Source organism: Vulpes lagopus, chromosome 2 (assembly GCF_018345385.1).
Source record: "Vulpes lagopus strain Blue_001 chromosome 2, ASM1834538v1, whole genome shotgun sequence".
NCBI lineage: Eukaryota > Metazoa > Chordata > Mammalia > Carnivora > Canidae > Vulpes > Vulpes lagopus.
This window is the reverse complement of record NC_054825.1, coordinates 6,024,392-6,039,855: the sequence shown is the minus strand read 5'-3', so window position 1 is coordinate 6,039,855 and position 15,464 is coordinate 6,024,392. Positions and strand designations below refer to the sequence as shown.

Below are 15,464 nucleotides of genomic sequence, written 5' to 3'. Positions count from 1 at the left end.
TGCCACTGGTCCTGACTCATTGCTGGGAGGGAAGCCACCTGTAGCTTAGAGCCCCGGGGTGTCATATGGAAGGGAAACACACCTCGGTTACGGTAAGCCACCAAAAATCAGTGGCTTGTTTCCTACAGCAGTTAGTGTTACCCAACACAAGTAGAGTATCGCCCTCTCTCTTCAAATGAATTTTCTCCTATATTGAGGCAGCAGTGATTATAAGGGACAAGCATGCCAGAAACCTAGAAGGTTTTATTACCTAGTGAGGAAGCAGGGGCCTGCTGACCAGCAAGCCTAAACATCTTCTTTCCACACAGACGTTTAGGATGACTTTACAACTGGATCCTAATCAATTGGCCAAAGCAAGCTGCTACATTTTCCTGAAGATGACAGGCTGGCCACCATTTGATACAGTTTGGCAATATTTTGAGATCAGGATAATTTCCTGGTAATAAACTGGTAACACTGTCTTATCCACCCCCCCACCCCAAGTGTTTTCTATCAGTCGCAGGTTATTAACTCTGGAGTAGAATTCTAATCTATGAATAAATTAAGAAGTGCAAATCTTGCTCTTGGATGGAAAGGCAATAATAAACTAGGACTTATTTATAGTGCTGTCACAAAGTTCCTTTTGAAATCTTTATAATTTTCTTTGTCAGACAGATTGATTATTCTTGATACCAAAATGATGCTGAATAGCTTCAAATGATGATCACAAGAAAATTCTAATTTTATCAATTTAGAAGTGCTTTGTATTGAAAAGACAATGGGTACATTACAGAGGGAATTCAGAGCACTTCTTTGCTTTGCAAAGACATAAGTTTCATCAAGGCAAGGAGATCAGACTTTCTTCTGAGTTGAGAGTCCTAGGACGCTTATGTATGTCAGGGCCTGATCCAGGAGACCAAACGTCATTCTTATGTACTATGTAACCGAGTGTTGTGATGAATTCTTACTAGTTCCTTCCAGAAAAGAACTGATTTCTAGAATGTTTTAACAGTTCATTAGAAAAGACACTAGGATCACCTGTACATCTCAGGAACGGTTTAGAGCAAGAATAACAGTAGTTGAGAGAAGCCCAATGAAAGAGTGATATGAATCACCCTGTTTCCCAAGTGGGCAGAGGATGTCCTCCAGAGGCTAGAGGGCCAAGACTAGCTCCAGTTCCAGCTTAGACATCTATCTCATTGTCTCGCAAAAATAAATACATATTGGGTTTTAGGGAAAGGACATGAAAGAAAAGGGAGAGATAGTAATAAGGTGAATGGGATTGGTTTAAGTCTAGGATTTAAACTGCAGAGTGTTTGGGAAAGGAGAGGAGATCCTTGCTGGCAAAAGTATGCTTGTGTGCCCGTGCTAGATGCTGTCACCTGTTATCTGTGTTGTAATGAATCTCTATTTCTCTTAGAAATAGGGGGATGAACAAAACAGAAAAATCCTGGCCATCATGGAGCTAGCACTCCAGTGGGGCAGGAAGGTGCTGTATAAGGTAAGGGGGCCAATTAAGTGTGCTAGAAAAGGGTGTCAAAGAGAAAAATAAAACAGGCAAGAAGGAGAGGTTGTGTGTGGGAAGAACAGAACTTTTAGGAAGGCTGGTCAGGAAAGACATCATTGGGGGTGGGGGGTGGCATTTGAAAATTTCCCACCAGAGGGATGAGAGGGACCAAGCTGTGGGCACATCTAAAGAAGGAATGTTCCAGGCACAGGGAAGAGCTGGTGCAAAGATCCAGTGGAGAGATATGACTGCACTAGAGGAATTTGCTCAATAGAAAGCCCCTAGGCCACCTGAGATCATGTCAATGGCAAGAAGACTACCAACAAATATTAAGTGGCGATGGTGGGACTCTGCCCTGCATGGACCAGGTACTGATAACAGCTGAAAGTATTTTTCATAAAAACTACAAATTCTTATTATTGTCTCCCTTTTTAGCAAACTTAAAAAAAACAACAGATTTTAGAGAAAGAATGTGCAGGAGGGAGGAGCAGAGGGAGAGAGAGAGAATGAGTCTGAAGCAGACCGTGCTGAGCCCTACATGGGGCTCAGTCTCATAACCCTGAGATCATGACCTGAGCCCAAACCAAGAGTTGTACACTCAACCAACTGAGCCACCCAGAACAAACTATTTTTGAATGACAAGCAAATAGAGAATATCTAAAAGTTATATATAGGGCAGCCCGGGGCCTCAGGGGTTTAATGCTGCCTTCAGCCCAGGGTGTGATCCTGGAGACCCGGGATCGAGTCCCAGGTCAGGCTCCCTGCATGGGGCCTGCTTCTCCCTCTGCCCGTGTCTCTGCCCCTCTCTCTCTGTGTCTCTCATGAATAAATAAATAAAATCTTAAAAAAAAGTTATATATAACCTAATGGGCCTTCCAGTAAACTGAATTTAGTGAGGTAAAATGATTTCAAATCTCCAAAAGGAATTTGATGGCACCAAATATTAGATTCCTCTAATTGTAATACAATCCTAATCGACACATATTTGAAAATGTTTGACATCCAAATAGGCATGGTTGCACAATGCTTAGCGGATAACTGAGGTCTTGGCTTAAGGAGTCAAAGAACAGTTCACTTATCCTCGTGAAAAATGTGCCAATGGACCACGAACACAGTATGGAAGCTACTCCCCAAGATGGTGTCAAGAAGCCATGGACAGTATCTATCAGCCCAGTGATTATTAAGACGGCTACCTCTTCAACTCAGTCACACGTAAAAGAATGATACCAGGAACATGCCTGGCACGGCCAAGCTCATCACCCCACTTCCTAGGTGTCGACTCTGCCTCTGAGCTTTGGATGACAGCAGAATTAAACCTTTTGGGTAGTTTGTTCACTACTCTTTTTACGGAATCACTTACCCACCTATTTACTCAAGAAGTAGTCTTCAAGAGGCTATTACTATGTTCAAAGCTCTGAGGAGGATCAAATAATTCAAATATGGCTAGAGCCCTTCCCTGTCCCCTTGTAGAACCTTTGCCAAGGGAACTATCGGACACACCCATGCCCCACACTGCCTCTCCATCCATAGAAGTAGAATATGGACATATATTTGCATATACATAAAATAAATATATTATGCATGCTTATCCACATAATATAGAATGTATATAAAAACAAATTGTATATAATTATAATGCATATAATTATATTTAGTTGATATAAACAGATGTATTTTTAAAAATATGTATGGAGACACTTCTTTAAGCTGGGTGGCATGGTGGGTGCTTTCTCAAGTAATATTCATTTCTTTTTCTTTTTTTTTTTGCTTTTAGACTTAAAACTTCAAAGCAATCCAGTGAGACAGGTACTATTCTCATTTTGCCAACAAGAGGAAGGGTTGGTTTAAGACCTTACAGTTAGAGAATGGCGGACACTGGATTTAATTCTGAGTTCAGTTATTTAAAAATCCCATCTTCCTCATTACTGAGGGCAGTTCACACTGCATTACCTGTAGGAACGCCTGGAATGTGGACAGTGATCAATAGGCCCTAATGTACTGATTTAAATACGAAGGACAAATCCTCCCACTGTCCAATGTGCGCCAGGATGAGTGGTTCTCAAAGTGCGGGCCCTGAGTCAGCATCACTTGGCAAACTACTAGAAACGCAAAAATGTCCAGGCCTTACCCAGACCTACTAAGCCAGAAAAACTCAGAGGTGGGGCCCAGCAACTTATATTTTAATAAGCCCTCAAGGTGAATTTTTAAAAATTGAGGTAAAATTCACATAATGTCAAGTCCACTATTTAAAAGTATACAATGTAGTCACTTTTAGTATGTTCATAATGTTGTGCCACCATCGCCCCAAACATTTATTTTCCTTATCCCCCCGAACAAACCCCATATCCACCAAGCAGTCCTCCCCTCAGCCCCTGTCAACCACGAACCTGTCTCTTTGGATTTGCCTGTTCTGGAACTCTCATAGAAATGCAATTGTACATTATGTGACCTTTGTCTGGCTTTTTTCACTTTGCATAATGTTTTCAAGGTTCATCCACACTGTGACACTACTTATCAAAATTAAGGTTTGGGAGCAACTGACCTAGATTTAAAATTCAGGTGGCATTAAGGAAATAGGGACAAACCCACATCTGCTTATGTCAGAAAAGGAGAAATACGATCTAGGTGCATCATAGGTCACCTTTTCACGCACTCAGATTAGAAAGTTTGGTTTCACACTGTGTTTCCATTTCTTAAGGAAAACCCAATGTACAGCATCTTGAAAACAGTACGTGATTTTAGGCAGGTGCTAAAAATGCCCCGTGAGTATCCGTCATCTTTAAAGGTCAAATTCAAATCATGAATACATTTTCAAATATCTTTCAGTGTCATACCAGAATGACCAACTAATCATCACACGTTATACTAATTAAGGAGCCATGGAATGTTCTGGTCATAAAACATGAGGTTTCTATTCCTAAGCAAGTACTCTCCTCTTGCTTCCAACTCCACCGTATGGTAATTCCTCCTTCCTGTGGTTTGAACTGTTCCTGTCTCCTGGTAAAGCTGGATTCCCACTGGTGAAAAGAGCACTGCGTGGAGCCACGTAGTTGCCCATAACATCGAAGATCTTCTGCAGCCCAGGGTCAGTGGTTTAAAACGACAAGCCTCAGTTCCTCCCAGAGCTTTCAGGAAGCTCATCACAATACACTTTTTAATAGTTCTTGTAAATTATCCCAAATATGTCAAGGCGGCAGCTAATTGAGTTGACATATAGCAATGATAGACTGGTGTAAAGCAATAAAATGGGAGAATTATTTAGAAAAGAAGTCCTTCTGGCAAGATACTTGCCCTCTGCACAAGAACACTTTCAAATGACTCTACCTAGGCCTCAGAAAAGTGCTGCTTTCCGCTCACGGGTGGATGCCACGCCAGGGTGATTGGCTCCTGCCCAGATGTGACCTCTTCCGTCACACATAGCCGCCTTTGCCTCTAGTTTTTAACTACCAAGGTTGGAAATACGTGGACCAAACAGACAGCTGGGAGATTCTGGGGGAAAACAAACAAACAAACAAAAAAAAAACAAACCCAAAACACAAAACCCACTCTCAAAAGAGGAACGCCTCTTATGGCTTTTCACTGTAAATGCAGACAAGGCTTAATATTTTAGCCGTCACAAAGCTGCCAAGGAAAACATTATTAGGGGTTACTTTTACTTTGACAAATCTGCAGTCAGAAAATTTTTTGCTTGCAGGCACCTGTTGTGCATTTCACTGCTATATTTTTGGGGTGAACCCTACTAAAGCCAGTTTATCAGCTCTGACAGTAGAGGTCGGGAGTTACTAGTCTTGCAAAAGCTCTCTGGGTATTACCTGGAGACAATGGCCTTTCTTGTTGGAAACCAGGCAGGCTGGGAAAGCAGGTGTGACAGGGCTGGATTCATGGGGACTGTTGGTGACCGTGCACCAGGTTCCCGGAGACACCCTTGCCCTTCGCAGCTCTGAGTTCTGGGGGTGACATTGGTCTGTGTGTTGACCACAGGAAAGACATGGGAGTGACCAAGGGAAGGAGGGGAAGTGGCCTGGCAGCTGCTGAGAATACAACTGTGCTCGGCTGACACAACTGTGTGACAGGAAAAGCCAATGTCGCAGGAAACCGGGATGGTTGGGAAGCCTTCCAGATTTGCTTCAATTGATTGGAAAAGAAAAAAAACAACAGCCGCCGTCTCACTTCTCCCACAGCTGATAAATGATTAAGGAATAGCTAGTTTTAGAAAATACGTTGCCGATGTGCTGCTTCCCACTGATTTCTTTTTTGCAGGCTAGAGTGGAGTTTTATTTCCTCCCGACAGCAGAAGTGACTGATCCAGCAGGCCTGGGGCTCTTTACCTGGGCATGGGGCACAGAACAGGTAGAGAAGAACTGGACGTGGAAGACAGAGTCTGACCACCCCGTCTACCAAAACTAAAGCCAAGTTTTAAAACTGAGCCTCAGTCTTCACATCCATAGAATGGGGTAAGCACAATGACCTCACGTGCCACGGGTTAGGATTAGTGAACCTCAGACAAAAACGGGACAAATCTCCAGTTAACTTCACGGCTCCGTGAGGTACAGGTTGTCAGTATTCATAGGAAGCAGCTGTGTCTTTCTTTTTAGAGTTGCTGCTTTGGCTACTTCAAATTATTGACTACGAGTGCCTTGTACGCTCAAGGACTTAGGAACATTTTTGCTAGGATGCAGAATTTATCATAATTGTGGCCCAAACGTAGCAATCTTTAAACTGTAAACCACAAGTACGTGTCAACTTGAGAGGAAAAGGATGTCGGAGGCCAAAGGAGGATTAGGCAGTTAAGTACAATCCCTCAAACTTAATACATATATGGTGTGAAAGGAGCAAAAAGACCCAGCTCCAGAATGGAGGGGCCAGGTTTTCTCTAGCTCGACCAGAACAGGGACTTAGGAACATAAGCAACCACCAACACAAACAAAAACACATTTGGCTGGCTCTGACCTGCCACGCAGCCATGGTTGTCAGCAGATCCTGAAAGCTTTTTCCCAGTCATGTGAGCATCCACCACGTACCCCCCTCCGCCAGCCCGGTGCTCAGGGTGGACTGTGACCCCAAACACAGCAGACCTGACCTCTGTGCCCTGAGAACATGATCTCATGACTCATTCTTTAATTGTTCACTCCACAACTAGCCTGAAGAACTTTTCCCAAAACAACTCTCTCTTTTATTTTTTAAAGATTTTATTTATTCATGAGAGACACAGAGAAAGAGAGGCAGAGGGACAAGCAGGCTCCCTGCATGGAGCCTGATGTGGGACTTGATCCCAGAACTCCAGAATCACACCCTGGGCCGAAGGCAGGCGCTAAACCGCTGAGCCACCCAGGGGTCCCCCAAAACAACCCCTTAATTTACAGTTTGGAACTGATTCTACGTGTTCCTCATCCCTCCAGGAGCACAAACCCCATCACGTGATCATCATGGTCTCTTCTAGTTGAGCTGGAGACCCGTTTGCAGTGCAAGGGTGCATGAGGTCACAGTTGCGATGGACAGTGGTCAAATTTCTAACCAAAAATTCTAGGGCCATCTTCAAAAAATATCTTTTATGTTTCTCAGAGTTAGGCCCAGGACTAAAAACTCTCAATCAGCATGTACAGAATTTAGGTGCCAGCAGGAAGGCAGTGCTGTTGGGATTGGCCCAGTCTCCAGCAGCCCGGCAGGATAGAGGAGCAGCTGAAGGAGGCCGTCCCACTGCAGTGCTTCTTGCCTGCAGGTCAAGGGGTAATGAGCATAAATATTAAGAGCAGTTAGCAGTGGTCAGCAAGCCCCTGCTATGGGTCAGGAGCTCCGTGGGCATTCTTACTCATACCCCTGCGAGTCGGGTTATGTCGTTTCTATTTTGCAGATGAGGATACTGAGGCTCGGAGAGGTTATGTGCCTTGGCACAGTCCTCTCAGGTTTCAAAACACAGTTCTCTGACCTGACATCCCAAGTTCTGCTTCCACAGCAGAGGCTTCTAGGAGCGGCTTCCAGAAGTTACTCCCAGGACAGGGGCCTAGAGCAGTCTCAGGCAGGACCTGGCACAAATGGCTGAGCCAGGAGAATTAGCATCAATGGACGGACATCTGTCCAGAGACCTTGGGCTCCCTGGGGTCAGGTAAAGGCAGAAGCAAAACCCAGGCTCCTGCACGTTACTCCAAGTACACCTTCAAGCACCTGCTTGGGGGTCTCTGGGGTAATGGAAAGCAGAGGCCAGGTGTTGGGATTTTTTCGGCACACCTGAGGTCAAGCACGGGCCAGAATGCACCCCCTGGGGGAGGCTGTGAGCCGGTTCTGGCCCCAAGCAGTGGGCAAGGAGGGGGTCTTCCACCCGGGAAGCAGCGTGACCCTGCTAGAAGACTCCCCTGAGTTGGGGGGGTGCGGAAGTGGGTCCCAAGTCCACATTCTGCTCACCTTCGGGTGCATCGGGCATGGCTCGGAGAACGTCGGCTCACACCACAGGACGAGACCCACGGTGGCCGGAAGGGATTCCCCGTGTCAACTCCAGGAATGGAAAGTGACTGCATTCGGGCCAAGCGCTGACCCAGTGAGCCCACCAGATGGGCCGCAGAAGGTGAGGGAAAGCACCAGACCAGGGGCAAATGATCAAAAACGTCCTTAGTAGGACATTTCCATTGTTAATAGCAAACACCTGGGATTCAGAATGAAGCCATCTGCGGCACATTATAATTCATGTTTTTACATGTGACCTCTGACCTCCGCTCCTCCTCCCTGGAAACCAATTAAAGCACAAATGTAATTTCCGAGAATTTTTAATAAAGAGAGATAGCAACTGAGCTCTGGGAGGTCTCTAGACGTTACCAGAAATTAGGCCCCTCACTTCTGTGTGCTGAAGGCTGTTCCCTCCTGAGCCCAGTCTTGAAGGGCAGGGGGCTCAGACCATCAGAGGCTGTGTCTTAGATGAGTTTCTCAGCTTCATTACAAAAAAAAAATGCCCCTGTCTGCCTGGGGCGCATCAGGGACCAGGCTCTGGCGCCTACAAACAGATCCAGAGGTTAGTAAGGGGACAGTTTGCAGACAGACCTGCACAGATGACGCCAGTTGCTGCTGCTGGCTCTGTGAGTGTGTAACAGGGAAGACACTTTTAATCAAACATGATAAAAAAAAAAAGAAGTAATGCTAGGTACCTCCAAGCTACGCAGCCGGGCCTGAAGTTTGCATGAGACCCATTCTTGCCTCATGGAGCTCCTGACACTGGGGTTGCCATCAGGGCAACACAGAACTCGAGAGTGATGAAGGGCTGACCCCTGGCTCCACCCCCAGCCCACACCCCTGCATCCAACGATTGGGAACCACAGGCTCCTCTGCTCAGAGACGCGTGGGGAGGCGTGGAGGAATGGGCCGGGAACCAGAAGTCGTGGGCTGACATCTAGAGTCTGACTCTGACCAGCTGTGGGGCTGCTAGACTTCCTAAGCCTCAGTTTCCTCCTCTGGAAAACGGAGGTATTTGCCCTTTTCTCTTGGGCACAATTAAATGGGAAAGGAGATATGAAAGTTCTTTGCGGACTGGAAGGTGGTCTGAGAAGTGTACGGGGCCTTACTCTTACTTTCAGACTTTTGATCCCTCTCCTCCCACTTCAGCTAAATTAAGCAAAGGCTTTCAGGAGAAGCCACTTTGGGCAGGACTCCACTGTTTGAAAGCAAATTGCTCCTGTCACACTGATTTCCAGATATGTGTGAAAGAGCAATGGACTCAGCCACCTATTTACCTCCCATTTCCTTGGGGTTTCTCAGCTTTTATCATAAAAGACAACGGCCTCAAAATCTTCTCTCCCAGAGGTTCAGCCATCACACAAAAGAAGAAAGATGGCCTCGCTCTGCATACATCTGATTGTGCTGTGCTCACCTCAGTCTATCTGTCCATTATTCCAACCACCATTATCTGTTCATCCACTGACCCACCCTTTCTTTCCTCCATCCATCCATCCATCCATCCATCCTTCCACTCACCATTATCCATTCATCCACCTTTTCTTCCTTCCATCCATCCATCCCTCCCTCCATCCATCCATCATTCCAGTCACCATTATGCATTCATTCGCCAACTCATCCCTCTAGCCATCCATCCCTTCATTCATTGCACTTCACTATGTGCCAGGATCTGTGTTAGATGCTGGGGATTTAGCAAGAACAAAACACACAGAATTTCCAACCTAGAGGGATTGAAGTGGGTTCTGCTGGATATTGTTGGTTGCAGAGAGGCCTAAGTTTCCCCTTGACCTCACATTGTAGCCTCCGTGCCATATGTCCTGGGGAGAGGAGGAAGCCTTGGGTGTGTGTGTGTGGGGGGGGAGGGAAGCATTGGCTGAATTTCAGCTATAATGTTTTCACACATGTTCTACCACAAATAAAATGCTGGATTAACGAGCAATGACAGGAAATAATTCTCTGCTGTTGTAACACAAGTTGAAGGAAGTTTGCAAAACTAAATGATTTAAAATTGGGGCAGCTTGCCTCCCAGAAGTTGTCCAGGGACACCACTGTTTGCCGAGAGGGCTTCAGTCCCCACAGGAAACCCAAACAAGGCTGGGGTCAGGTCCATGTGCCAAATACACCGGGAGGCTGAATTGCACAGCTCCCCACGACTCATCCTCAGCCTTGAAGCGCAGAGCCTGGCTATGGGGAGCTCCCTTGAAGCCTGCAGCTGGAAGCACAGTTTTCTCTGACCATCACCCCAGGAGAGATCCCCTTCTCCTCTTCCTGAGGTTTGGCTGCTGCAAATTTTTATTTGGGGCAATAGGAAGGTGGAAAGGCAGAGGCCTGGCACCTGGCAACTCAGCCTTGTGTCCTGGGGCTTCCTGTTGAGTAGCTTGGAAAATGCTGGCAGTTCATTTAACTTCCTGAGCCCCAGATCTCTTATCTTTAAATTAGGCATAGTCAGACCCACCTCATACTAGGACATTGTAATGCAATCCTGTAGGGTCAAAGTCAAGTTTTCCTATGTGCATTTCCACCCTTCCCAAACTGGATATTTAAGAAGCAGTAACCATGCTGACCCATCTCTCCAGCTTGACCCTCTCTGTTTTGTGTCCAGTGTAAGAAAGGAGGACGATTCAACTGTGACCTTGGGCAGTGACTTTTAGTTTCCGAGCTCTGCATTAATTGCAGACAAGCTCCCGTACTTCACAGTGAGCAATATCTAATTACACAGAGAGGGCAAGACCATCCTCCATGGTGGTGCGTCCTCTTGAACTCTTTTCCAGAATCTCTCCTGCCAGTTCATTTCCCCTGTATGATAATGTCGGGATGTAGCCAACGAAATTACTCAGGCTGGATAATTAAACGGATTCTGAGCAGCAATGTTTTAATGTTACCAGAGTTCCTCATTTTGTTCCCTCCTTGAAGGGAGATTTCCACTCCCGCTCCCCTACTCTGAGGAATGAAGTGAAGCCTTTCTTAAACCTTTTGTTGAGAAAAAAAAATCACCTTTAAATTAAGAGATAATATGGGAAAGCGATTTCCCACAATCCTGTTCTTATAAAATCCTCTTATGATAAATGTATTTCATGATCTCAGTTCCTCAGAGTTCAAAGGGGGGGGGCATGAGTTTTACTTATGTGTATTTTGCACTGTCTTCAAGGATGCAAGTTCTACAAAGAGTGCGTGCGGACTTCCCTAGTACATCAAATTTCTATCAATTCCTAACCATGTCCCAAAGCCCGGGGAATCTTCCACTGAATCGTTCACTTTAGTTCCTTGAAACACAATTTCAGAGAGAGGGCTCCTCAAACAGACATCCAGCTTTCCGGTAATGGGAGCTAACCCATTACCTAACCTCACTCAGTTGCTCAGGGTTCAGGCTGGCCCGACTTCTAGCTCATTTTCCCTGCCCGTCACCCCTTCCAACTTTTGGCTCCTCGTTCGTGATGAATTGTCGTCGTCGTCGTTTTTAAGCGTGAAATGGTACTATGGTTAGGTCCAAAAAATGTCTCCTAACCTTGCAGAGGCATACACTTCGAGGGGAGACGCTATGACATCCAGGGCCTTGTCGATAGACTAGGCCGCAGGGAGCCGCATGGGCCCACAATACCTCCCCGGTCGGAGTCCTGAGGTTCCTACATGTCATCAGCAGTTTACTTGGCTGTCGCTCCACCACAGTGTGAGTTCCCAGAACCTTCTTGCCTTCTGTGTGTGTGTGTGTGTGTGTGTGTGTGTGCCCGCCCCCACCCTGCTCCCTGGGACCTGGCACATTGGGGCACAGTGACTGCTCGCTGAGTAAACGAGTGGCTTTGCCACAGTTGGTTGCCTGACCCAATTTCCTGCAGCGGGCTGGTCCTGAGTCAGAGGCAGGCCTGATGTCTTCCTGGTTTTCATCAGGGAAGGTTGAACCTGGGTGGAGGCCATCCAGATGTGCTCCACATCCAGAGTGCTGTGTAGCCAGTAGGTATGCAATGACTGTTTCCTGAACTGAATTAAATGGAACTGAATGAGCCAATTAAACAAACTTCTGAGGATGCAGAATGGCAGTGCTTTCTGCTTAAACACGGTTATTTGATCCCGTTGTAAAGGTTATTCCTGAAACGTCCAACCTCAGCTAAACGTAAATTATTTACACCACTGGAGAGCAAGGGGTCACCCTCATTTGATTTCCCAGCCGATGTTATCCTCGGCGCGCAACACGCTGCTCTCCGCTGGCAGCCAGGGAGCACGTTCTTTGCTCAGGAGCCGCTTGCCAGTCTGGACTGAACAAAACCCAAACAGCTCCAAACCCCTAATCCGAGCATCAGCATGAAAACTATGCAGTGATTCCTTTCAGATACACACATACGCGTGTATACACACACACACAGTGTGAAAGTGCTCTTCCACGGCTCTTTGAAGTTGAGTCCTTGAAGGCTGCTCATTGTAGGAAAAGCAAAGTGAAATCCTAAGCAGAACAGCATTTTGTACATCAAGTATGCAAGCCGGGAGAGGCAAGAGTGTGGGGTGTGTGTGTGAGGCACCACCTGGTGCGCTGATGCAGGACCCTTCTCATTGCATTCCAAATGCCTATTAATTACATGAAAATAAAACTAGAATTTATAGCCTATCGCTTTGACTTATTATTATTATTTTTTACAAGAAGCACACCCTGCCTTTTTAAAGTAGACACAAAGCCCTTAATTTGGGAAGCTATAAGAGCTCAGATGCTGGTGATCTTAGAAGTGAAGGAATCTGAAGAGGTAAGTCAGATCATATTACTGCCCTGCCTAAAACCCTCTGATGACTTCTCACTGCTCTGGGGACAAAACCACGTTCCTACCTGGTGGACTGGGCTTTGCTTGCTCTGGCTCCCCTCCACCCCCTTTCTCTCCGGCAGCACCAGCTCCCTGTGCCGCCAGGCTTCGCCCCATCCTGACCCAGCCCCGACAAACCCTGGCCTCGGGTCAGCACAGCCACGTCCCCTCTGCCCAAGCGCACGTCCTCCCCGCATCCCTGCAGCCTCTCCATCCCGCTCTTCCTTCTGGTCTCCACCTAGACGTCACCTCCAGGACAGCTCTTCCCTGAGCCCCTGATTAAAGTGGGGGCCCTAGCCCATGTGTTTCCTTTCCACCCTCTTCCCTTCAAAGCACTCCTCTTTACCTGCGATTTTCAGTTTATTGTTTTTCAAGTCTATCTTCCCCAAGAGAGTGCAAGTCCCACGAGGCAAGAAGAGTGTCTGCCCCGTTCATGGCTGTCACCCCGACGCCCATCAGAGCACATGAAACGTCGCAGCAGCCGGGTTAGCGTGTGTCCCACACTCACCCACGTTCCCCCCCACGAGAGGCTCTGACTCTTTCTAACACAAAACTTCCTGCACAAAATAAAGGAAGCTCTGAGTAATTTCTGAATGCCAATACTGCTTTTTTTTTTTTTTTTTTGGGTCCACTCTGGGAAGTGACATTTACAATTATGCTAAATATTCTTTTCCAAACGTGTTCAAACTGCTCACGTTTTTCTACTCCCATAAATGTGGCAGGCTTAGTCCTCAACCCTTTCAGCCCAAAGGCTCCGAGAAGCTCATTAACGGGGGGACTCCATTGAGTTTAAACTCCCACACGAATCCCCAGATACTGCTTTTGCCAAAGAGTAATTTCCAAGGCAGGTCTTAATGTTAACTATCCAAAGACATAAAACACATGCTCGCACACACTCCAGGCCTTGCGGTAATTAATGGTACGACCTGTAAGGAACCCCCTCCGACCATTCCTGTAAGCTTCAGCTGAAGCCGTGACACCGCGTTTAACAGGCCTGCACACTAGCTCGGTTCTCCCGGGGCTCTGAGTCCCATTTGTCAATGATGGCAGTTGGGGAATGTTTCGGAGCTAGGATTCTGGAATGTCTTGATAAAGAATAAACAAGGTAATACTGAACCATCTGCAGTGCTTGGTTCTTTTTGATTCAGGGAGACCTGAATATCATGACAGCAGTCACGGATTCATCTCTTTCTGAGTCACCTTTGAGGTTAAGACTTGAAGGACATCTTGAACGTCTGCTGCTCATGCCTGAATCAGTCGTACAGAGGAAGTAGGGGGGAAGGTTGGTGTTTGGTCGTGGGCCAGGTTACAACGAGCCATTCACACAGAGACTGTGGGTGCATTGCTGAGTGACTGCTATGTGACCCTGGAAGTGTTTTCCAGCACATTCGAGCAGGGATCCTGGAAGAGGCCCTCAACAATGTAGGCCGCGCGAGCTAAATAATAATAGTCATCGTGCTGCCGTGTATTTGTGGAGTGATTTACAATTTACAAAGACATGTGATCTCATTTAATCCACTCTGCTGCTCTCGAGGGGGGACCTTATGGGGTAAGAGAGCGACCATGTTGGGATAATGCTGCAGATGAAAAGCCGCCTGGAAGTTCTACAATGGGTGATGGATGGTGGAGGGTGGCCTGAGCGGCCTGACCTCCCCCTCACTGTGGGCTTTTGGGATTAATTCACCCACTTGCTTAGGAAGTTTCTTTCCATCTGAGAAAATTAAAAACACCACTCTCTGGACAGGAATGTGGGATCATAAATGAGAACCAAATAGAAAAGATTTACACAAAAGAACAAGCTCAGCAAAAGAGAAAACTTAGAAATCGCTAATAAGGTATAAATCAAGGAAAGGCTATTAGCAAACCCCCGGTAAGGGAAAAACAAAACAAAACAGAAAACCAAAAACAAAACAAAACAAAACAAAACAAAAAAAACCTTTGAAATGATTTGCCGAGCTCTTAGCAATATCACCTCTACTTATGATTTTCAAATATCTCCAGGGTAATTTGGCTCATATCCTTAAACACTGCCATGAAGACTTCCCAATTTGAAAGGCTTCACACAAAATTATGGGGAGTATCAGAAAGTAGGTCTTGCTATTGTGCCCCCAGAATCACATAATTCTTAGAGCTGTAGGGCCTTCCTAATAATCTGTGCATTCCCCACAACAATAAGCACAGGAGTCAAAAAATTTTGTTTACTATGTGAACAAATAAGTAGGAAGGATGGCTGGATGTGTAGATGATCTGATGAAAAGATGGATGGATGGATGGACGGATGGATGGATGGATGAGTGGAACAAACAATGAATAGATGGATAGGTGGAGAGAATGAATATGAATAGATGGATGGACAGATGGATGGAAGGAGGGAAGGTAAAAGACTAACTCACTCATTTTCTTGATGAAGAAGAGTTAAGACTAGAGAGGTTACTCCTTCGTCTGTATTACCCAAAACCACTGGTATTAGAACAGGGGCTCCCAGGTCTCTTCAGTCCTACCCTAGGGTTCCTAGTCTAGATTTACCTCTCTCCCGTTTGCCAATTTTATCAAGAGTTCCAAGACGTAAACAATATTAGTCATTAGGAACCACTTCCAGAGGTATGTAGGCTGGTGTGTTTGTGTCTATTTGATAATCAGGGAAATTAAGCAAATAGTGAATTTTCTGTAGCCACTTTGAGTTCATCAGGAACGAGAAGGCATGAAAACCACTCAGGTGTGTGTTCACTTCCTACCAACCCCATTGTCTGAGATCC

The 15,464-nt window shown here is 46.1% G+C and overlaps 1 protein-coding gene across 2 annotated transcripts in view; it reads right to left on the bottom strand.

Annotated features, from left to right (window-relative positions):
- The window catches only part of ADAM12 (ADAM metallopeptidase domain 12), a 331,063-nt gene that overhangs the window by 57,636 nt on the left and 257,963 nt on the right, over positions 1-15,464 (bottom strand). The gene's annotated exons all lie outside the window — the stretch shown is intronic.